Consider the following 23,915-nt stretch of genomic DNA (forward strand, 5'->3'; position numbering starts at 1 on the left):
GCATTTTTTTTCATAGATAGATAAGCTTTATTCCAATGTCTATATAAAAATGAGTTGATGTCGAACAGGAAAAGGTTTTTCCAAAGGGTTAAAATCTATCAAACAACAGAACTTGGTCCTTTTCCCTTTAGTTTGTCTCTCAATTCAGTTGGCTGACACATCATTTTTAGTGTCTGCCCTCACAAACCATTTTCACCACACACAATATCTAAAAGTCTTCGGCATTTCCCATTTCTCTGGAAATATGTTAAACTGCTTTCAGTTACAAGCAATGGGAAAGATTTTTATCTGCTCATACTCTATTCCATCGGAGACAAAAACACATTCCTGAATTCTCTTGTTTAAATTGTGGCTGTTGGCAAAGTGTCCAGATGAAGAACTTAATGCTAATACACAAAGAACACAGTATAATCTCTGTATAGTAGTAACTCTGCTTTAACTTTTTCTCATTAAATAATTATTTTTATTATGTCTCCACAAGGAAGTTATAAAAATTACCTGTAAAAACATTGAAAAGGCTCTTAAAAGTCCTGGAATGAAAAATTCTGCAGTATAAATTATGATACATCTTCTATGATTTGCAAATAAGAATAAAATAAATTCTGTAAGTTAGAATTTCTGAATGAGTTTGATAGGAATTTACCAGAAGGAGCCAGAACATCAAAGCTTAACGATTTCCTATTTTCATCCCAGCCGAGTTTTTAAAAAGCTATATAATCTGTTGACAGGCACAATCCACACAGGAACTTGCTGCTGCCACTAATGATGAAGTCAATCTGAAGGACAGAGATTTGCATGCTGGACGTGCCAGGCTCTTCCATGCAACTGGCTGAAGTGGTCTTCTCTTATTTTTTCCCTTATGTTTTAAATAAAAGTAAATATACCTATGGTAAAAAAATTTAAATGATACAGAAAGATCTAAAATAATAAAAAAATTTAAATGGTACAGAAAGATTTTTTCTCCCATAACCTAGAAAATCTGATGTCTTCCAAACCATCAGTCTTATGAATAATTTGCAAAGTGAAGTCAAACTCGAAGTCTCTTCATCTGAAAATTAATCTCAGTACTTTTGCAATGTGTTGATTCTGTCATATATTACCTCTGTTACAGAGGAAAGCCATGCAGTCTTCTACTTAAAAAAACTAATTACAAAAGCAACATGCACACTCTGCTCAGAGATAGCAAGTCCAGGCAGCACCTTGTACTCCGTGGATCTGGTCCTGGTTACGGGCAGCGTCCCTGGTATCCAGAGTCAAGGGCGGCAGGAGCTCAGCCGAACCCTTCCCGAATGCCTCGGATCCTCCTGGCCAGCTGCACATCCTTCGGGAAGCGAGTGACACGGCCTGTATGTAAGGAGAGGAGATAGGCATCCTCAAAGAGATTAACTAGAAACGCTACTGCTGCCAGGCGGCAGAAGGAGTTCTTCCTTAACAACAGGTGTGTGCTCTTCTGAAGAGCTCGGATCTCCTTCAGAACCCTATGTCTCCGGCGAGCAAGTTGACGGGAGGAAGTGCCTAAGGATGGGCCCGGCCGGGGGCCGCCTCCTTGGGGCTTCAGGCTTGCGGATCCGGCGGCGCGGGCCCATGGCTGGAGCTCAGGCTTGCGGACCCGCGGTTCCTTCTCGGCCTTCCAGGTCCGGAGGCAGAGGCTGCCGTCCAGGGGAGGGTCAGCAGCGCCCTGGCAGCGTGCCGCGGCTAGGTGGCGTTCAAATTGTCCGCTCCGCCGCGGATTCACTGCTGGCGTTTTTTCCAAAGCAGCATTCTTGAAAATAATTTCATCTGACTGTTGTGGCTTGTCAGTAATAGAGGAAATACTATTTTATGTCGGTTAATTTGAGAATGGAATTTTTAGCTTTGCATTTATTAACAAAAAATGTGCTAACTCATATGTTACTTATGTTTCAAATAACTTTCTAAAGTAATCTCCAGGATATATGTTTTTTTTAAAAATGTGTCAAATTATCTGGTATTTATATCTAAGTAGTAGAAAAGATAATGCTTCTCAATTTGCCTTTACCAAACAGTTGTAAATGTATAAAAATACTCATGGGGGCTTCCCTGGTGGCGCAGTGGTTGAGAGTCCGCCTGCCGATGCAGGGGACACGGGTTCGTGCCCCGGTCCGGGAAGATCCCACATGCCGCGGAGCGGCTAGGCCCGTGAGCCATGGCCGCTGAGCCTGCACGTCCGGAGCATGTGCTCCGCAATGGGAGAGGCCACAAAAGTGAGAGGTCCGCGTACCGAAAAAAAAAAAAAAAAAAAATACTCATGAAGAAATTTTATCAGGTTTTACGTTTCTCTTCATAATGTTCAAAATATATGCAGTAAGTTTTCAGATGATTTTATAACCATGTTTATCAGGTATTAAAAAGAATCCAACTCACCCTGAGGAACATGTTCTTGTTTTGATAAAAACTAATCACTTTGCTTACAAATGGGGTACAATATAAACTCAGTGTAACAGAAAGAAAATTGTCAAATGTGTAAATAAAATTTGAATTTATACTCATTTGGCATACCCAATCATAAATACACTATTGTGAACCTAAGAGTTTATTCAGAAAGTCTTGAAATTTTCCAGCTCCTTTATGCCCAAGGGGAGCTATTTCCAAGAGGAAGCAATGCATTCAGGTTCAACACAGTACCTAATCAGTGTCAATGTCTATGCAAAGTTGAAATAAAAATGTTTGAAAAGTTTTCGACCATCCCTTAAAATAATAAAGATAGCTAATATCTTGATTAATAATTTCTCTTAAATTGTCATTTATATTTCGGTTGATAAGGACTTTTTACTGTAATAATAGTAACGAGTAGGTTTTTCTTTTTTATTACAGTTCAGTAATTGAGTTAATAAAGCATGTTCTCTTATTAAAGCGTTTTGGTCTTTGCACCATTCTTGCTTGTCCCAATCATCTATATAGTCTATATAATCCATATCTATATATCTACACCATGAAGTTATTGTGTTTTAAAAACCCTTCTCCAATTTCCCTTTTTATGAAAGATTAGATGTACAAAATAGCTTTATAAACTTTAAGACACTCAAACCTGACAAACACCTAACAATTAATTGTGTTCACTGTATTGATTTATCATAATACTGCTGTAAATAATGTTGACTTCATTGCTTCCCAATTAATACTTGAATCCATACAACTTTGGACCATAAATGAAGGTATTTTGATGAGTTATTTTATTAAGTTAATTATTTTGCTTATTAAAAAAGTCTATAGAAATAATATAAGTTCAAATAAGGCAAAAGAGCATATTGTGAAAACAGACTCATTCACACCCGATACCCAGGTCTTCTCTCCAAAACTACTGATAACGTTTTCTTGTGGCTCCTCAAGAAATTTGCTATTCACCTTAAATATAAGTGACATATGGATAGATATTTTTTGAATTTCCCCAAATTGAAGTATACCTATGCTCTATTCCATGATTTTATGTTTTATTTTAAGCATGTATGTTGGTAATAGTTTTATATCAGCAGATGTGTATTTACATGATATATCTGTTTTATATTTTATAATAAAATGCATAACACTCCTCTATTCATAATCATAAAGACTCATTTTTTCTGGTTTTCTCCTTTTTTTCTATTAAAAATGCTGTGATTACTCTCATTGTACACATTTCTTTTCATACTTTTAATGATAATAAGCTCTTATGTAGTGCTTACTCTATACCAGGTACTCTTCTGAGACATATTATATAATTAGATCATCCTTCAATCTTATGAAGGATTTATTATTTCCATTCCATATATGTGGAAAATAAAGAAGAGAATACTTTAATATTTTCTGAAGTTCACGCATATGGTAAATGGCAGAACTGGAATTAGAAGGTAACCTAGATGCAAAAAAAAAAAAAATTATAACTTCTACATTAGATTCTCTCTCATGTATTTGAATACAATATAAGAAAAATCTATGGATGTAGAATACTCAAGCCAAATAATAGATGTACTTTTCAATTTGCTATACAACTTACATTACCTTATTGCCCTTCAGAAAGATTTCATCAATTTGTAATTCTACCAATATATCATTCCTTCAACTATATGTGTACTATCAACTATTTTGACAATTGTTTACAGGATATAAATTTTTTTTGTTATTTTAATTTTTCTTATTATGATACATGTGGTTTCATAAATTTATAATCAACTTGTCTATCTTTGGTATGACCTGCCTTTTCTGTTTTCTATTGTCTTGTAAAACTTTGTTCTTAGAAAGTGATTAAAAAGTAAACCTCTCATTTGAAGCACCATCTATATCATCTAGTACATATCTCTATGTATTTGAATTTATATTTAACCCTTTTTCTGGCTGCATGGAAGTCATTATTTATTTTTCTGCAAATCCCAAATAATTTTAATTAACACACTTTTATGATAACTGTGGTATTTGGCAACCCAGTCTACCAGTTGTCTAATTGTTAAGATTTTTTTTTCTTATTATTCCTGAATGCTTGTTTTTTATAGAAACTTGATTTACAACTCTTGTTATAATCAGGTTATTTATACATTTTTATTTTTTACTAATTAAATATGATGGTGTAAATGACACTTGAATCCTCCCAGAGTGAAACCATAAACTCAGACTGGGATTTGGGGAGGGGGAAGAAAATCTTTGTCTTTTTGGCTGTACTTTTCCTGGAATAGAGCACCCAGGCTAGAGCTTCCATGACACATACCTGTGGTTCATGAAATGTGGATGAGTCATGGCTCAAATGTCACAGACTCACTGCTGTTACTGAGATTTAGTAGGTTTTCTTGAATGAATGTTTCTCCATTAGTTGTATGGTCTTAGAACAATTTTCAGAGGCTTTAAATGATGGCATTTTTAAGTTTTTTCTTTTTCTTTTTTTTTTTTTTCCTGAGAAGGTTTTCTGGGAGTCTATGTATAGACTCCTGGCTTAATTTTCTCACCAACATTTACCCTCTTCACACTCATGAACTCATGTCTTATTTCAAATTCATTACTTGACACCTGATTTTTTTCTGGTTTAATGGTTTTGATTCATTTGAATTCTGCTTAATAATTTGGTGAATAGTATCAGATCATGTATTGATTACATATGTATTTTATTTAGGAGTCTTCAGCTAGGAACAAAGATATGTCCAGATTACCTCAGATGTTGGAATACTGTTGTTTTGGATCAGAATTTCCATTATTATCAATAGAAGTTTTAAGAATAAAATTATTATTGAATATTGTTTTACTGAGAAAGAAATATATGTATTGTCACTTCCATTCTATCAATCGATATACAAGACTTGGAAAGCACAGATAATACAATAACGTAAGACTGCTCTATGCCAAAGCTCTGGGGAAAGATTTTTATTTTTTCATTTGAAAGGGGAAATTTTTAACTATATTTCAGAAGTTACTTTTACATCAAATAAATTTTATACTTGCCTAGTGATAGCAGTTTGAATAATGGATATCTCTTTGTTATTAAAATTTCAAATTAATTTCTCATACAGTCCTTATTTTACAGTAGTTTGCTCATTTATTTTTTATGAAACCAACAGTATTTTGATCTCATCTTTCACACTGATATTTTTCAACACAGAGCAATTGTTCCACTTATATGGGAAGTTGAGTTTCCACATCTAGTAATCTGCATCCTTTTCCCATGTCTCAAAATCAAACAAACAAAACAGAACATTCCTTAAGGAATGTTCTCTAATGATGAAAATCTGTTATCTATTCATAAGGCTAATTAATGCACCATGTTTATTGCAAAGTGTCTGTGTAAAAACAAACTATGGAATAGCTAATGCCTAGGAACATGTGTCCATAAGTGATAAACCATCTTTTAAGTTTAGCTAGTTTACAGAAAATTATTTTCATTCCACCAACGACTGCAAAGTGATATTATAGCAAAATCTTGAGGAAATGAGGCAATTTACGTTCTTATGAACCTGTAAACCAGGGTCAGAGTAAGGGGCTATATTTCTGTGTGTGTGAGTACAAGGCTGCTCTAATATAGTAGATTCCAGCTTATTATAGATACCATGATAGCACATAAAAATAATCTAGGGAACTGTATTAATACTTTTGCCAATACATAAGACAAAAATTAAATAATGACCAAAAAGAGCTGCTTATGGTACAAAGCAGTTTTTAACTTCAAGGCTATATAATACTCCTTATGATATAGCAACATATGATTGAGACATGCCGTTTTTTATTTTATTAATTCCTAGAAAATCTCACCGAAATGATTTTCACCCCATGTCCCTGCTTGATTCCCACTCAGTTCTGACTCCAAATTGGAAAGCTGACTTTAATCCCTGAATATCTTTGTGAAATTATGATTTATAAGTGTTAACCTAAAACAAATAAGCTGTTAGTTTTTTCTCTAGCAAAAATAAGTTTACTCAGGATCAGCAAATAATTGTAATTTGGGGTCTGCAACAAGCCATTTACAAGTCCTGCAAAAGAAGGAGAGGAGAACGCTTTTTTAGAAGGGAAAGGGAGCTGGGAGGGCTATAGTAAACAAACAGTCCATTGGAGGAATTTAGAGTTCCAAGTATACTGGCTTTTCATCTGCCAAACTCTTGCAAAGAAAGAAGAGGAAGTCTTTCTTTTCCTGTTGGGCTCTGCTATCATTATAAGGCATGAGTGTTTCTCCTTCTGACCTCCTGCTCCTTTTTGAGGTTTCTGTATATTATTTTTTTGCATAAGAAATTTGTTCATTCAGATGACCAAAATATATTTCTTATTTATATTTTGTCTTTGTCCAACGTTCCTAGCTCACAGCTCCCCAAACCCTTGTAATTTCCTAAGTGATGAGAACAACAAAGGTGTCTTTTGGTATCTTAATGAGGTAAAGTTTGGACCACACCTAACAATAGGGATGCATTTCCAGGGATAGCCAATCATGTGATTAGAGGTTTGAACTTTCAGTCTCATTCCTTTACCTCCAGGAAGGGGAGAGAATTTGGAGGTTGAATCAATTGCCAGTTGCCAATGATTTAAACAGTCATGACTATGTAATAAAGCCTCCATAAACCCCTCAGAAGATGGGTTTGGAGGTCTTCTTTGTTGGTGAACACATGATGGTGCTGAGAGAGTGGTGCACATGGAGAAGTCAAGCCCCTGTCCATATGAATCTTTTACATCTGGCTGTTCCTTAGTTATTTATTTTTATAATAAACAGATAATTTAATAAGTAAAATGTTTCTCTGTGTTCTGAGAGCTGCTCTAGTAAACTAATAGAACCTGAACTGGGAGTCTTGGAACCTCTGATTTGGTCAGATTTGGCCATTTGGTCAGAATTGTCAGTAAAAACCTGATAACAACCTGGGTTGGAGTGACATCTGAATTGAGAGGAGGGGCAGTCTCATCTGGACTGAACACTTAACCTCTGGGGTATGAAGCAATCTGAAGGTAGATAGTCCCAAAATTGAGTTGAATTGTAGGACACTCAGCTGATTTTTTTGAGCATCGCTTGTTGTTGGTGTGGGGAGACCTTGTTCACACACACACACACACACACACACACACACACACACACACTGGAACGTTGGAAATGGGTCCAGGAACCTAATTTAGACTTCCTCTCATTACCATGAATCAGTTTAACTGTGAGTTCTTGACTTGGTATTCTATTCTAAGTCACATTTATATTTCTGTCAATGTTCAAAAGGGACAGAGACTGCCAAATACAAATTGGCACTTGTCATCTACCTCTACAAGGATTAAATCATGAGCTGATGCAGCTGCTGATTTTTAACACCCCTGAAAGGAGTTCAGGGTGGAGATCAGGAAGGAGGCATTCTGTGTTCTGGGGAAAACTGGCATAGCAGCTCTTCAGATAGTCAGATATTTTCAAGAGATTTTATTAACCCAATTCTTGCATCTTCTCACATCTAAAAAAGTACTGAAATCCTTCATGGTGACATCTGCTCCTCGTGACTAGCAGTAACCTTTACAAGATTAAGCAGCAACCTTCTGTAAAAGATATGTACTTGATTGTATGTACTCCCCCTTCACGAAAATCACATATATACAGACCTTCCCCCCTACCTCTTTGGAGCAGTTTCTCAGAGCTATCCGAAATGCTGTTTCCTGGGCTACAGTCCTCATTTTGCCCCCAAATAAAACTTAACTCATGTTGTGCATTTTGTTTTCAGTTGACAGACTATTGTTTCTGAAAAGTTTTATTTGAACCAAGAAAAGAAATTAATGGTGCATCTTTATATTCTTTTACTAATGGTTTGCATTTCTAAGTGCCATGTTGGTGGGTTAAGAAACTCCAGGGAAAACTGTTAAACACATAATTAGGTATATTGAGACCAAAAGAACCTACATGTGCAAAATGTGTTAATGTGATTCTTGCTAATGATTATCCATGGTTTATACAATATTACATTGATTTTTTTTCCACTTGGAAAATATTCAATTAACTGAGATTCTAGAGAACTATATGTCACTAACTTAGTTTGCATCTCAGTTTCCTCTACATTAAGTGAAGAGACCAAACTAAATTAAACATCTTGAATCTTCATTTAGAAGAGTGTTTCTAGGATGAGCACAATGTATTAATTATATATTGCTGTATAATGAATTACCCAAAGCATAATTGCTTAAGACAATACATATTCGTTTTCTCAGAGCTTTTTGTGAGCTGCGTGTTTGGAAGCATCTTAGTTGAGCAGTTCTGGCTTGATAAATCTCACAAAATTACTTTATAGTCAAGATGTTGACCAGAGCAGCAGTTGTTCAAAGGTTTAACTGAGGCTGGAGGATTCTCTTTAAATCAGTTGGTTAAGCCCCAGTTCAAATGAGACCATGCACTTTTTTTTGTTCCTTTGGGACTAACTGAATTTACTCTGTTATATATATATATACCAAATTATCCTCTAACCGCAGATGAATAAGCAAAAAACAAATGCGTGAAAAATAGCACTAGGCATAGCAGTTTGGTCGACTGTGAGGGAAAAAAAAAAAAAAAGATTGTCTTTACTATAACTATTAGAACCACCACAAATGTCAACACACAACAAAGAGTAGGTAATCTTACTGCATTAGACAACATCTAATGTTGTCTATATTTTTAAAAGTTATAACTCAGTCTATAGCTAATGAATATGCTATGACTCCACTACATCAAAATGCTAGGCTTCTAATGGTCTAATGGATGTTTAAATAGCTAATGATCATTAGACTACAGGGCTGAGAATAATGAGTAAAGATGAATAAGAAAGTAAAATAAAAATACATTTTACTTTCTTACACAGCTTTTTTACCTACCAAAATTTTCTGAATTCTTTAGGGTTAAGAATACTATATTTGGAGAGCATTTTCGAACTTGTATGGAAATATATTTTTCCTATATTGTTTTTCCTGAGAAGGCGCAACTTTACTGGTTTCAGAGTTTCGATTTCTTTAGATCAGCATTGTCTTTTTTTTTTTCTTAATGCTAATATTGCACTCAATGTTAGTAAAGGCACAGTCAACATCACAGGAAATATTTCAGAACAATTATGTTCATATTTCAGAACAATTATTTTTATTTCTAACTTTGGGGTTTGAACTGTACTATAGCCTGAGTTTTAAACTATTTTTAAGTCCTGTAATATTACCTTTTATAAAGTGTGTTGTAATTAAAATAAGTGTATGATTGGGCCACCAAAGTGGCTGTTCTCTTGCTCTCTCTACATCCCCTACTCAACCAGTGCCTGCTTCACCTATAACCTACTCACATGACTGACCTTTCTACGTACTTGGCCCATACACCTGCTAGTGATTGTTCTAATCTTTAGATCAGAACATCTCCACCAGGATATCTTATCAAAGGGGCAGTGAGGGCATGGCCCTCTGTTAATTCCCCTGGTAACCAATGAGCCAACCTGATTTCAATTCCCCCTGTAACTGGTAAACACTCCCCACCCAGCAATGACTGCCTCCATCTGCCACACGTGAGTTGGGTGTCACTCCAGGACCTTGCTTCAGATGTGTAAGATTCCCCCTATCCATTAAATCACTGATGTCTCTTTTGCTGACTCTGGGCTCTCTCTTTGGTCTCCAGGCTGGGTAAGTACAAGGCTTGCAGGCCTGCAGTGTGCAGCCCAACAGTAACTCTTCGAAAAATATATGAAATTAAAGGAGTGAGGGAGATTTTATCTGAAAATATAAATTATTCTACACCTTGTGAAAAATCTTTGTAAAGAACTTTCAGGTAAACTCAAACATGATGATTTAATGACATTTTTACTTTTATTGTAGTGTTAAAATTTTAAATAATATTTTATTATGTCTAAGAAAATTGTTGCTGATAGTGGAAGTGAAGGATGCATCTTTTTGTTTATGTAGATTTTGTTTTTACATTGTCCTCATACAGGGGAAAATTAATTCTGTAGTTATTAAACTTTACTCAAATTTCTTACAAAGTTTCAGTTAATGTTCATACAGAGATTCATCCTTACCAATTTCCATTAGTTTCACTAACAGAAGAAATAATTTGCCTATAGAAAAATACGTGCCTAATCACGTAGTCTGTGTTAAGTTTCAACATTATAAAACAAACACACCACTTACATTAAAAAAGAAAATAATATTTCATGAAAATGTTGAAAGTTCAGAGGTAGGGCAGACCTGAGGTTTGTTTTATACCAGTAGATCAGTGCTGTCACTAATGTTTTGTTGTTGTTTTTTTCCTCTCCACTTGTCTGACCGGAATTAGTGGTATCTTCAACTTTCCTCTGGTAACAAAATGTCTGCTTGAGCTTCAGGAACTGCATGTTTCTCATCCAAGTTAAAAAAGAGCGCACCTTTCCTCTCCAACATCAAATAGAAGTGCTGATTTTCACTTTGATTGAATTAGCTTAAATGCTTTGTCCCTTTCCCCCAATATACACTATTACCTCTGGAATGTTGTGCATAATTTGGACATTTGGCTTCAGCCTGGTCTGCTTATCCATCTCTCAACTGTGACTAAAACACTAAAAGTACCCTTCTCATTTTATGCCAATCAATGCACATTTCTGGATTCGAGGGTAGAATAAATCCCTGCCCCCACCTCAAACCTCATGGCTAATACACAATGAATGAAGGGAGGAATGACTCATGAATTTTAAGTGTGACTGCTCAGTCTAATTTGTAATATTAACTCAACCCTTCATTCCTGAATTAACTCACTTTGCTCAGAGTGCATGCTCCTCATTACATATTGCTGAATTTGATTTTATAATAGTTTGCTTTGGATTTTTGCATTCATGTTCATGAGATTAGCCTGTAATTCATGAATTTCTGGTCAAATATCATGTTCTTTGGAAGACTTTTTCTATGACTGGTATTGTCTTCTTTGAATGTTTATTAGAAGACATTGGTTAGCAACATATATAAATTTTCTTTGAGGGAAGGTATTTTCACTACTGATTGATTTTGTTTAGTAAAAGATTATTCAAGTTTTTAATTCTATTTTAAATCAATTGTGCTAAATTATATTTTTCTAAGAACTTATCCATTTTGTTTACATTTTCATGTAAATTTCTTCATCCAAACTCCATTATTTTTTAAATTTATTTTTATTGAAGTATAGTTGATTTACAATGTTGTGTTAATTTCTGCTGCACAGCAAAGTGACTCAGTTATACACATATATACAATATTTTTATATGATTTTCCATTATGGTTTATCTCAGGATACTGAATATAGTTCCCTGTGCTATACAGTAGGACCTTGTCGTTTACCCATTCTATATGTAATAGTTTGCATCTACTAACCCCAAATTCCCAGTCCTCACCCCTCTCCCTGTTCTCTATATCTGTGAGTCTGTTTCTGTTTTATAGACAGGTTCATTTGTGCCATATTTTAGACTCCACATATAAGTGATATCATATGGTACTTGTCTTTGTCTTTCTGACTTACTTCACTTAGTATGATAATCTCTAGTTGCATCCATGCTGCTTCAAATGGCATTATTTCATTATTTTTTATGGCTGAGTAGTATTCCATTGTATATATGTATCACATCTTCTTTATCCATTCTTCTGTTGATGGGCATGTAGGTTAGCTATTGTAAATAGTGCCACTATGAACATAGGGGTGCATGTATCTTTTTGAATTATAGTTATGTCTGGATAAATGCCTAGGAGTGAGATTGCTGGATCATATGGCCACTCTATTTTTAGTTTTTTTTAAGGAACTTCCACTGTTTTCCAAAGTGGCTGCACCAGCTTTACATTCCCACCAACAGTGTAGGAGGGTTCCCTTTTCTCCACACCCTCTCCAGCATTTGTTGTTTGTAGACTTTTAAATGATGACCATTCTGACCTATATGAGGTGGTACCTCATTGTAGTTTTGATTTGCAATTCTCTAATAATTAGTGATGTTGAGCATGTTTTCATGTGCCTATCGGCAATCTGTATGTCTTCTTTAGAGAAATGTCTAGTTAGGTCTTCTGCCCATTTTTTGATTCAGTTGTTTGTTTGATTGTTTGTTTGTTTGTTTGAATTGAGTTGTATGAGCTGTCTGTATATTTTGGAAATTAAGCCCTTGCCAGTCACATCATTTGCAATTATTTTCTCCCATTCTGTAGGTTGCCTTATTGTTTTGTTATGGTTTCCTTTGCTGTGCAAAGCTTGTTAAGTTTTATTAGGTCCAATATGTTTATTTTTGTTTATTTTGTTTTTATTCCTATTGCCTTGGGAACTGACCTAGGAAAACACTGGGGCATTTTATGTCAGAGAATGATTTGCCACCAATCTCTTCTAGGAGCTTTATGGTGTCTTGTCTTACATTTAACTCTTTAAGTCATTTTGAGTTTATGTTTATGCATGGTGTGAGGGTGTGTTCTAACTTCATTGATTTACATGCATCTGTCCAACTTTCCCAGCACCACTTGCTGAAGAGACTGTCTTCCTCCCATTTTTTATTCTTGCCTCCTTTGTCAAAGATTAATTGACCATAGGTGCATGGGTTTATTTCTGGGTTCTCTATTCTGTTTCACTGATCCCTATGTCTGTTTTTGTGCCAATACCACACTTTTGAAAATGTAGCTTTGCAGTATTGGCTGAAGTCTGGGAGGGATATGCCTCCTTCTTTGTTCTTTTCCCTCAGGATTGCTTTGGCAATTCTGAGTCTTTTATTGTTCCACATAAATTTTAGGATTATTCTCGTTCTGGGGAAAATGTCATGGGTAATTTGATAGGGATCACATTAAATCTGTAGATTGCTTTGGGTATTATTACCATTTTAACAATATTAATTCTTACAATCCAAGAGCATGGGGTATCTTTCCATTTCTTTGAATCATCTTTAATTTCCTTTATTAATGTTTTATTGTGCTCAGCATATAATTCTTTCACCTTCTTGTTCAGGTATATTCCAATGTATTTTTTTGGTGCAATTTTAAAAGGTATTGTTTTCTTACATTCCTTTTCTGCTATTTCATGGTTAATGTAAAGAAATGCAACCAATTTCTGTATGCTAATCTTGTATCCTGCTACAGTGCTGAATTCATTTATCAGTTCTGGTAGTCTTTGTGTTGAGTCTTTAGGGTTTTCTATATATAGAAAGTATCATGTCATCTGCATATAATGAAAAATTTACCTCTTTCCTTCCAATTTGGATAGGTTTTATTTCTTTTCCTTGTCTGATTGCTGTGGTTAGGTCTTCCAATACTATGTTGAATAAAAGTGGTGAGAGTGGGTATCCTTGTCATGTTCCAGATGTTAGTGGGAAGACTTTAGCTTTTTAATGTTGAGTATTATATTTGCTGTGGGTTTGTCATAAATAGCTTTTATTATATTGAGATATGTCCCCTCTATTCTCACTTTTGTGAGAGTTTTTATCATAAATTGATGTTGGATTTTGTCAGTTGCTTTTTCTGCATCTATTGAGATGATTGTGTGGTATTTATCTATTTGTTTTCTTTTTTTTGATGTGGTGACATTGACTGTTCTGCAAATGTTGAAACATCCTTGTGAACTTGGCGTGAATCCCACTTGGTTGTGGTGTATCATCTTTTTTATGTGTTGGGTTTGGTTTGTTAGTATTGTGTTGAGAATTCTTGCATCTATATCCATCAAAGATATTGTCCTGTAATTTTCTTATTTGGTAGTATCTTTGTCTGGTTTTGGTATCAGGGTGATGTTGGCTTCATAAAATGTCTTTGGGAGTGTTCCCTCTTCTTCAAACTTCTGGAATAGTTTGAGAACAATCAGTATAATTTCTTCTTTGTATGTTTGGTAGAATTCACCTGTGAAGCACTTGTCCTGGACTTTCGTTTGCAGGTAGTGTTTTGTTTTTGTTTTGTTTTCTTTAATTACAGATTCTATTTCACTTCTAGTGAAGGGTTTGTTCAAATTTATCTATTTCTTGTTGATTAAATTATGGTGGACTGTGTGTTTCTAGAAGTTGTCCATTTCCTCTAGGTTGTTGAATTTGTTGGCATATAATTGTTCATGGTATTCTTTTATGGTTTTTTGCATTTCTTCAGTATTGGTTGATATTTCTCCTTTTACATTTCTTATTTTGTTTATTTGTGTTTTCTGTCTTTTCTTGTTGGTGAGCCTGGCCAGAGGTCTGTCAATTTTGTTTACCCTTTCAAAAAGCAGCTCTTGGTTTTATTTTATTTTATTTTTCAATTTTTAGTCTCTATTTTATTTATTTCCTATCTGATCTTTATACTTTCCTTCCTTCTGCTGACTTTAGGTTTTGTTTGTTGTTTTTCTAATTTTTTAGGTAGTAGGTTAGGCTGTTTGTTTTAGATTTTTTTTTTTTTTTGTGGAAGGCCTGTATCTCTATGAACTCCCCTCTAAACACTGTTTTTGCTGCATCCCATAGATTTTGTATGGTGTGTTTTCTTTGTCATTTGTCTCAAGTTATTTTTTAATTTCCATTTTGAATTTTTATTGACCCATTAGTTTTTTAGTAGCATGTTGTTTTGTCTCCATGTAAACCTTTTTTTTTTTTCTGATTTCTTTTCCTGTGGTTAAATTCTAGTTTCATAACATTGTGGTCAGAGAAGATGCTGGAAATAACTTCTATACTCTTATATTTGTTGACATTTGTTCTGTACCCTAATATGTGGTTAATCCTAGAAAATGTTTCATGTGCACTTGAAAGGAATGAGTAATCCAGTTTTTTGTTTTGTTGTATTTTGTTTATGTAAATGTCCTGAAAATTTCAACAAAATCTAACTGTTCTATTGCATCATCTAGTCTCTGTTGCCTTACTGATTTTCTGTCTAGAAGATCTGTCCTTTGATGTGAGTGGGGTGTTAAATTCTCCTACTATCATTGTTTTACCATCAATTTCTCCCTTTATGTCTGTTAGTATTTGTTTTATGTATTTGGATGCATATATCTTGATAAGTATAAATTCCTCTTCTTGTATTGATACCTTTATCATTATATAGTGTCCGTATTTACCTTTCTTTATGGTCTTTGCTTTAAAGTCTGTTTTGTCTGATATGAGTATTGCAACCCCTATTTTCTTGGCATTTCCATTTGCATGAAATATCTTTATCCATCCTGTTCACTTTCATTCTATGTGTGTTCTTTGACCTAAAGTGGGTCTTTCATAGGAGTATTTTGTAGGCTCTTGTTTTTTTATCCACTCTGCTACTCTTTGTCTTTTGATTGGAACATTTAGTCCACTGACACTTAAGATGATTACTGATAACTATGTATTTATTGCCATTTTAAACCTTGTTTTCCAGTTGATTCTATGTTTCTTCTTTGTTCCTTCTTTTTCTTTTTAATTTTCTTTTTGTGGTTTGATGATTTCCTTTTAGTTTTGTATGTTCTCTTTATGTTCTCTTCTTTTTGGTTTTTGTGAATTTATTTTACGTTTTTTATTTGTGGTTATCCTGTTTTTCAAGTACGTTAACGCTTTGCTATATCTACTTACTTTAGACTGAGTCATATAGGCTCAAACATGTTATAAAACAAAACAAAAGAGAAGAAAACAAAACAAAACAAAAACTATGTTTTCTTACTCCCTCCTCCACATTTTATGATTTTGGTATCTTTTTTTCATCTTCATGTTTATCCTTTTGCTGTACCTTGTGTTTATCATCACTTCCACAAGTAGATCTTTTTTTCTTTTTGATTTGTATACTGGCTTATTTAAGTAATTTACTCTCCAATTGTGATTTTCACTTTCCTATGTATTCTTGCCTTTTTTTTTTTTTTTTCTATTTAGAGAAGACCTTTCAATATTTCTTTTTAGGATTGGTTTAGTTTTCTTTTAGTTTTTGCTCGTCTGAGAAATTCTTTATCTCTCCTTCTATTCTAAATGATAATCTTGCTGGGTATAGTCTTCTAGGTTGCAGATTTTTCTCTTTCAGGAGTTTGCATATATCTTGCCACTCCCTTTTGGCCTGCAATATTTCTGTAGAGAGATCAGCTGATAGACTTATGGGGGTTCCCTTGTAAAGAACTCTCTTTTTTTTTCTCTTGCTGCCTTTAGAATCCTCTCTTTAACTTTTGCCACTTTTATTATAATATGTCTTGGTGTAGATCTGTTTGGGTTCATCTTTTTTGGGACCTTCTGTGCTTCCTATATCTGGATATCTATTTCCTTCTTTATACTTGGGAAGTTTTCAGCTATAATTTCTTCAAATACATTTCAATCCCCCTTTCTGTTTCTTCTCTTTCTGGAACCCTTATTATATGTAGATTGGCATGCTTTATATTATCCTATAGGTCTCTAATATTGCCTTCATTTTTTTTTCAATCTGGCTTTCTGTCTGCTGTTCTGATTGGGTGATTTCCATTACTGTATCTTCCAGATCATTTATTCATTCTTCTGCATTATTTATTCTGCTAGTCATTGCCTTTAGCTCAGCTTTTGTCTTGGCAAATGAGTTTCCTCAGTTTTCTTGGCTCTTCCATTCCTTTTTTACAGTAATCTGCCGTTCTGTTGATAGCCTTTCTTCAATATTTTTATTAACTCCTTTTTGAACTTGGTGTCTATTAGACTGATGAGGTCTGTTTCATTGTTTGTTCCTTCAGGGGACTTCTCTTGGTCTTTTAACTGAGAATTGTTCCTCTGCTTCTTCATTTTATTTATACTTCTCTTATTCTGTGAGTTTAGGAGAAACAATTATCTACTGTAGTCTTGAAGGGGTATTTATATGTGAGATTGTCCCTGTGTAGCTTGTGTAGTTTTAATATTTTTGGCACAATGGCTGTTTTTAGTTTAAATGCTTGCTGCCTCTTTCCTTGACAGGTGCTGGTCATTATCCTCCTGCTAGGGGGTGTGCAAGAGTGTCAGTGAGTATGCTCCTGGGGCTTGCACTAGTGTAGGCAGCAACTGACACTGGCTCACAAGTCTTTTAGTAGTGGTGGAAACACATGCCCACCTCTAGAGCATGCGATGGTGACAGCAGCAGCTCACACCTGTCCCTGGATCTCATGTAGGCAGTGTCCTGTTGCCTGTGAGCTTGCATGGGGAAAGAGGCTCCTATGGTGGTCCCACCCCTCTCTTCACATGCCCCCCAACAATGGTGACTTGTCTTTCTGGCAGGCCCAGGTCCTTCCATGTACACCCTCAATTGCCACACTCTAGCCCCTTCATGCTGTCTCCACGCAGCCAACCCATGTTCCCTTCCCAGGTCTGACCTCCAAACCTGAGCTTTAGCACCCAGCCCCAGCCCACACTGGCAGACAAGCATCTCAGACTGGGGAGTGCAGAGTGGTTGTACTGACCATATGTGCAGGTACATTTCACCTTCCATAAACCAGTTGCTGCACCCTCCTCCAAGGTTCCAAAACTCCCTCTCCATCCAGGCTGATCTCCCTGCCAGTGAAGGAACTTTCCAGGATGCAAGAACACTTCCTCCTTCACAGCTCCCTCCATGGGGCACAGGTTCCATCCCAATTCCTTTCTCTCTTTTTTTTATTTCCTTTTGTCCTACCTGGTTACATGGAGGCTTTCTTGACCTTTCAGAAGTCTGGAGTCTTCTGCCAGCGTTCAGTAGATGTTCTGTGTGAATCATTCCACATGTAGATGTATTTTTGATGTATTTGTGGGAGGAGGTGGGCTCCATATCCTACTCCTCTGCCATCTTGATCACTCTCCCAAACTCCATTATTTTAATGTCTGTATCATTTGTTCTGTAGTTCCCTTTCTTATTCCTCATATTATCTATATGTACCATCTCTTTTTATTCATGAAATTTGTTGATCATCTTTATTTTACATTTATTTATTATTTAATTGATTTCAGTTTTATTCTTTATCATTCTTTCTTCTACTTTTTAAAATCTTTTTCTATCATTGCTGCAACAAATTACTACAAATTGCTTTTAAAAAGAACAAGCATTATTTTACAGTTCTGGAGGTCAGAAGTCTGACACAGATCCCACCAGTCCAAAAGCAAGGAGTCCACAGTGCTGTAGTACTTTATGGAGGCTCTAGGAGAAAATCTTTTTCCTTTCCAGCATCTTGCAATTGTCCACATTCCTTGATTTGTGGCATTTGCCCTTCACCTTTAAAGTAAATAATGTTAGGTCAAATCCTTATATTGCATTACTCTGATCTCAGTTTCCTGCCTACCTCTTCCACTTTTAAGGACACTTATGAATATACTTGGCATACTCAGATGAAACAGAATCATTTTTCTATTTTAAGATCATCTGGTTAGCATGTAATTCCATCTGCAATATTAATTCCCTGGTGCTATACAACCTAACATATTCACAGGTTCTTGGGATTAGGATATAGATCTCTTTGGGAAGCCATTATTCTTCTTTCCACCTAATTTTTAAGTCTATTTTTACTATCATTTTGAAATAAAGGTTTAACTCTTTAACTTTCAACCTTCCATATATTCTAATCTATGCCTATAAACTGCATTCTCTAACTTGTAGTATATTGATTATGCATTACTATTCAGACCAAATATTCTCTCTGTTTTCTCTCTCTCTTTTCTTTTATAACTCATGGATTACTTAGAAATATTTCTTAATTTATAAATACAAGAAGCTCTGTTAGTTGTATTTTTGTAATTGGCATTAATTGCATTGTAGTCAGAGAATATTTTATGAAAATTTTGTCATTTGAAAGTGTTCCAATTTGCTTGAAAATAATATATATTTTGCAGTTATTTTTGCAGTGTCTGAAGTGTTCCCATTGGGGCAAGTTAATGATATTTTCCAAATATGGAATATCCTTATTTAAACTTTTTCTATTTCACCAATTACTGAAAGAAATGTCTTTTGAAAGTCTTTTCCCCTAATTAAGCATTTGTCTACTTTCTACTAATAACTATCCTTTTTTTCTTTTGAGAATATATTATTAGCTGCATGCCATTTAAAAACTGTTTTATCTTCATTAATTTTACTTTTTACATTATGGAATGATGCTATATATCTCTAGCAATTGAGATATTTTATCTGATTTATTTATCCAATAGATAGAGATAGATTACTCAAGTGGGCCTAATATAACCACAGGACTCCTTCAAAATGAAAGGAGTCAGAAGCAGAGGTCAAAGCAACGCACTGTGAGGATTTCACCTACCTTAAATTGTAAACTAAAGCCTACTTATTCTATTATTAACATAACCATACTAGCTTTATTTTTATTAGAATTTACTTGTATATGAAGTTTCATCTTATCCTTTCAAACTTTCTGAATTCATACATTGCCATTGAATCTCTTGTACATGGCTTATTGCTGTTATCCAGTCTGGTCATCTTCACATTTTCTTTCCTCAGGTTACTATGCATTATCAGTTCATGCCATCTAAAACACAGAACTATGTTATAGGAATAAAAAGTTACTCACTAAATAACTGAGAGATTTTAGGATTCAAATAGATTGAGAAGGTATAAATTTCAAGTTAACATTTTACTTGATTCTTTTAAGTTCACAAGGCTAGGCTTTTGCAGAAATGACAGTCTCAGAGGGAGATCTCTCTTCTGTATTTGAAACTCTCTCCTGAGTCCAGTTTACTGTTTTCTTTTTCAGTGTACGTCTTCAAGCCTCTCAAATAAGTAGTTTCACGCCTTTTTCTGGAAATACTTCCCTTCCCTCCCAAAGAGAGAACATCACAAGTTCTCAAGTTTTCCTTATATATTCATGGAAGACAACTCCTTGGGGAGATGGCAAAATCACAGTGCTGAGTTTTATGCCCATGAGGCTGCTTGGGGATGATCCAACTCCTGTTCAATCTTTCTTTTCAATTCCATCAAATAAATTATTTTTCCCAATAAATTAAGCAATACTTATTTTCTCCTAGGAAAGACAATAAAACCTTAGGTTAAGCAAAATAATTCCCTTTTTAATTTGGCTTAGTTTACTGACTTTTGGCTATATTTCTTTGTTATTAAAAGACATTTGGTTATTTTCTCTTAGATGAACACACTTGAAATAACAACAACTAAAGAAGAGATGAAACAAACTATACTAAATCCAAATAGCTGCCTCATTGTTATTTGAATTGTGAGACAGGGGGAGGGATGTAATTTCTGTTTTATTTCTTTGTCACACCATTCTGCTGCATAAAGATGAAAATAGGGATAACCACCTAGAGTGAGGAAATATTTTTTAATTGCATATTTTTTTCTTCATCACACAGACATACATGCATACCAGAGGTCTAGAAAAATACTGCTTTTATTTATATATCTAAACTGAATCCATACAACTTAGTGCCTCAATGGCAAAGACTTCTGAATATATATAGCAATTACACACAGGTGTAAGGATGTTTGTAAGGTGAATATATAAAATTTTCCCAAGGAGTTGGATATGTTTTTCCAATCACAAGCTTGGAAAAAATTGTGCATTATTGCTTTGATTAGCAAATAATACTTGTTTTTTAGAAGCAACTTACAGTTGAACTTATGGCTGACTTCTACCTAAATTCTGAATAAAGAAATATAGTTAATGAAGTATCATAGTTCTAATAATTATACAAAAATAAATATTGAGGAAACAAAATCCCATAGAATTGATCAGAAGATAGTCAGGTAAGCCAAGTGTTACATAGAAAAAATATTTTGTTACATGTAATTTTATAGGGTATTTTTTTTAGAATAAGGCAATTTAATAAATGCCAAGATTAAATGGTTAGTGGAATCAGATCACTGGGGAACTGGTTAGAAAGCAAACTTCTTTTCCAATGCCAGAACAATTCTTTTTCAGGGCTATATTTTAAATTCCAGATCCTATGTAAATATTTGTTTTAATGAAATTTTTCCTACTTGTTCTCAATATTTACACTAAGCTCTTTATTCCCATGACAAATATGTGTATCTATTATTGTGGATGTATCATATAAAGGAACCATTACATATCTTTTATTGCAAAGTATTTTGCATGCCCCCTATGTGGAAAGCACTGAGAGGTCCAGTGAGGAATTTGTAGATGACTCTGCCTTCAAGGAGTTTTCAAAGGAATAGGAAAAATATGTGCTTATTTGAGAACGTCCATGGCTGGAATATAATCACCTGGGGAACTTATATAAAACCAAGAACCAAGCCCCATCCCTGACCAATGAAATCTGAATCTCTAAGGTTGGAGATGTAGGCATCATTAATTTTTTAACATATATTTTTAAGTAATTTGAGATGTTACAGAAAAGTTTAAAAATATGACAATTTCCTTTAAATTTCACCTAATTTTCTTTAAATTTCTCTAAATGGTAACATTTAACATAACCACTGAACACTATTCAAAACCCCCAAATTAACATTGCTCCAGTGCTATTAACTAGTATAGACATTTTGTTCAGATTTTATCAATTTGCCCAATAATGTTATTTTCTGGACCAGGATTAAATCCAGGATCACATAGTGAATTTAGTTATCATGTATCCTTAGTGTCTTTTAATTTGGAATAATTCTTCAGTCTTTATATTTTATGGTCTTAATATATTTGCAGAATGCTAGACAGCTATTTTGTAGAATGTCCCTCAGTTCGGTTTCCTGAAGATAATGTTAAGGGTTTTTAATTTATTTTTTATTAAAAACTTTATTTTCACAGAGCAAAACTAAGAAGAAGGTATAGAGATTTCCCATATATTGCCTGTTCCATATATACATAGCTTCCACAATTATCAAAGCCCCCATCAGAGGAAAACATTTGTTATGGTTAGTGAACCTACAATGACACACTATAATCACCCCAAATCTATAGTTTACATTGGGTTCACTCCTTGTGTTATACTTTCTATAGGTTTGGACAAATATATAATGAAATGTATCCAACATTAAAACATCATACAGAGTATTTCACTGCCCTAAAAATCCTCTGTGGTCTGGTTTTTCATCTCTCTCACTCCTCTAACACCTGGCAACGACTCATGTTTCTATTGTTTTCATAATTTTGTCTTTTCCAGAATGTCATATTTTGATAAAAATTGCATTGAACCTATAGATTGCCTTGGGTAGTATGTTCATTTTAACAGCATTAATTCTTCTAATCCATGAGTACAGTATAGCTTAATTTGTTGTGTTGTCTTTAATTTTTTTTTATCAATGTTTTATGGTTTTCTAAGTATAGCTCTTTTAACTCCTTGATTATATTTATCCCTAGGTATTTTATTCTTTTTGATGTGATTTTAAATGGGATTGTTTTCTTAATTTCTCTTTCTGATAGTTTGTTATTAGTATGTAGAAACACAATAGATTTCTGTATATTAATTTGTAACCTGTAAATGTACTGAATTCATTTGGTAATTATATTTTTTTGGTGGCATTATTAGGATTTTAAATATATAACATCATGCCATCTGCAAATAGTTTTACTTCTTCCTTTCCAATTTGGGTTTCTTTTATTTCTTTTTATTGTTTGTTGTAGCTTTGATTTCCAGAACTATGTTGAATAAAAGTGGTGAGAGTGGGCATCCTTGCCTTGTTTTTTATCTTAGAGGAAGTGTTTTCAGGTTTTCACTATGGAGTATGATGTTGGCTGTAAGTTTTTCATATACAGCCTTTATTATGTTGAGGTATTTTCCCTCTATATTTACCTTGTTGAGAGTTTTTATCATAAATGGATGTTGAATTTTGTCAAAAGCCTTTTCTGTCTATTGAGATGATCATATGACTTTTATTTTTCAAGTTGTTAATGTGGTGTATCGCACTGATTGATTTGCAGATATTGAACTTTCCTTGCATCTCTGAGATAATTCCCACTACCTCATTGTGTATGTTCCCTTTAATGTATTGTTGAATTCAGTTTGCTAATATTCTGTTGAAGATTTTTTCATATATGTTCATCAATAATATTGGCCTGTATTTGTTCGTGTGTGTATGGTGTCTTTGTCTGATTTTGGTATCAGGTTATCCTGATACTCATTTTAGGCTCGTAAAATGAGTTCAAAAGCATGCCTTTCTCTTAACTTTTTTTGTAATAGTTGGAGAAGGATAGGTGTTAACTATTCTTTAATTAAAAAAAAATTTGGAACATAGTTGATTTACAATGTTGTGTTAGTTTCAGTTGTACAGCAAAATGAATGAATTTTACATATACAGATATCCACTTTTTTTTTTTAGATGCTTTTCCCATATAGGCCATTACAGAGTACTTAGTAGTTATCTATTTTATATATAGTAGTGTGTAACTATATACAAAAACTTCTGTTTTGTAAATAAGTTCACTTGTACCTTTTTTTTTTTTTTTAGATTCCACATATAAGTGATATCACATGATATTTCTTCTTCTCTGTCTGACCTACTTCACTCATAAAGACAATCTCTAGGTCCAACCATGTTGCTGCAAATGGCATTATTTTGCTCTCTTTTATGGCTGAGTAACATTCTATTGTATATATGTACCGCATCTTCTTTATCCATTCCCCTGTTGATGGACATTTAGGTTGCTTCCATGTTCTGGCTATTGTTAATAGTGCTGCAATGAACATTGGGGTACATGTATGTTTCTGAATTATGGTTTTCTCTGGGTATAACCCAGGAGTAGGATTGCTCTGTCATATGGT

At 34.3% G+C, this 23,915-nt stretch overlaps 1 pseudogene; it reads right to left on the reverse strand.

Annotated features, from left to right (window-relative positions):
- Window positions 1-1,270: 1,270 nt before the first annotated feature.
- On the reverse strand, window positions 1,271-1,586 carry LOC114888620 (annotated as a pseudogene).
- Window positions 1,587-23,915: the final 22,329 nt, after the last annotated feature.

The sequence above is a fragment of the Monodon monoceros genome, unplaced genomic scaffold (genome assembly GCF_005190385.1).
Source record: "Monodon monoceros isolate NGI ecotype Baffin Bay Population unplaced genomic scaffold, NGI_Narwhal_1 Super_Scaffold_9, whole genome shotgun sequence".
Lineage (NCBI taxonomy): Eukaryota > Metazoa > Chordata > Mammalia > Artiodactyla > Monodontidae > Monodon > Monodon monoceros.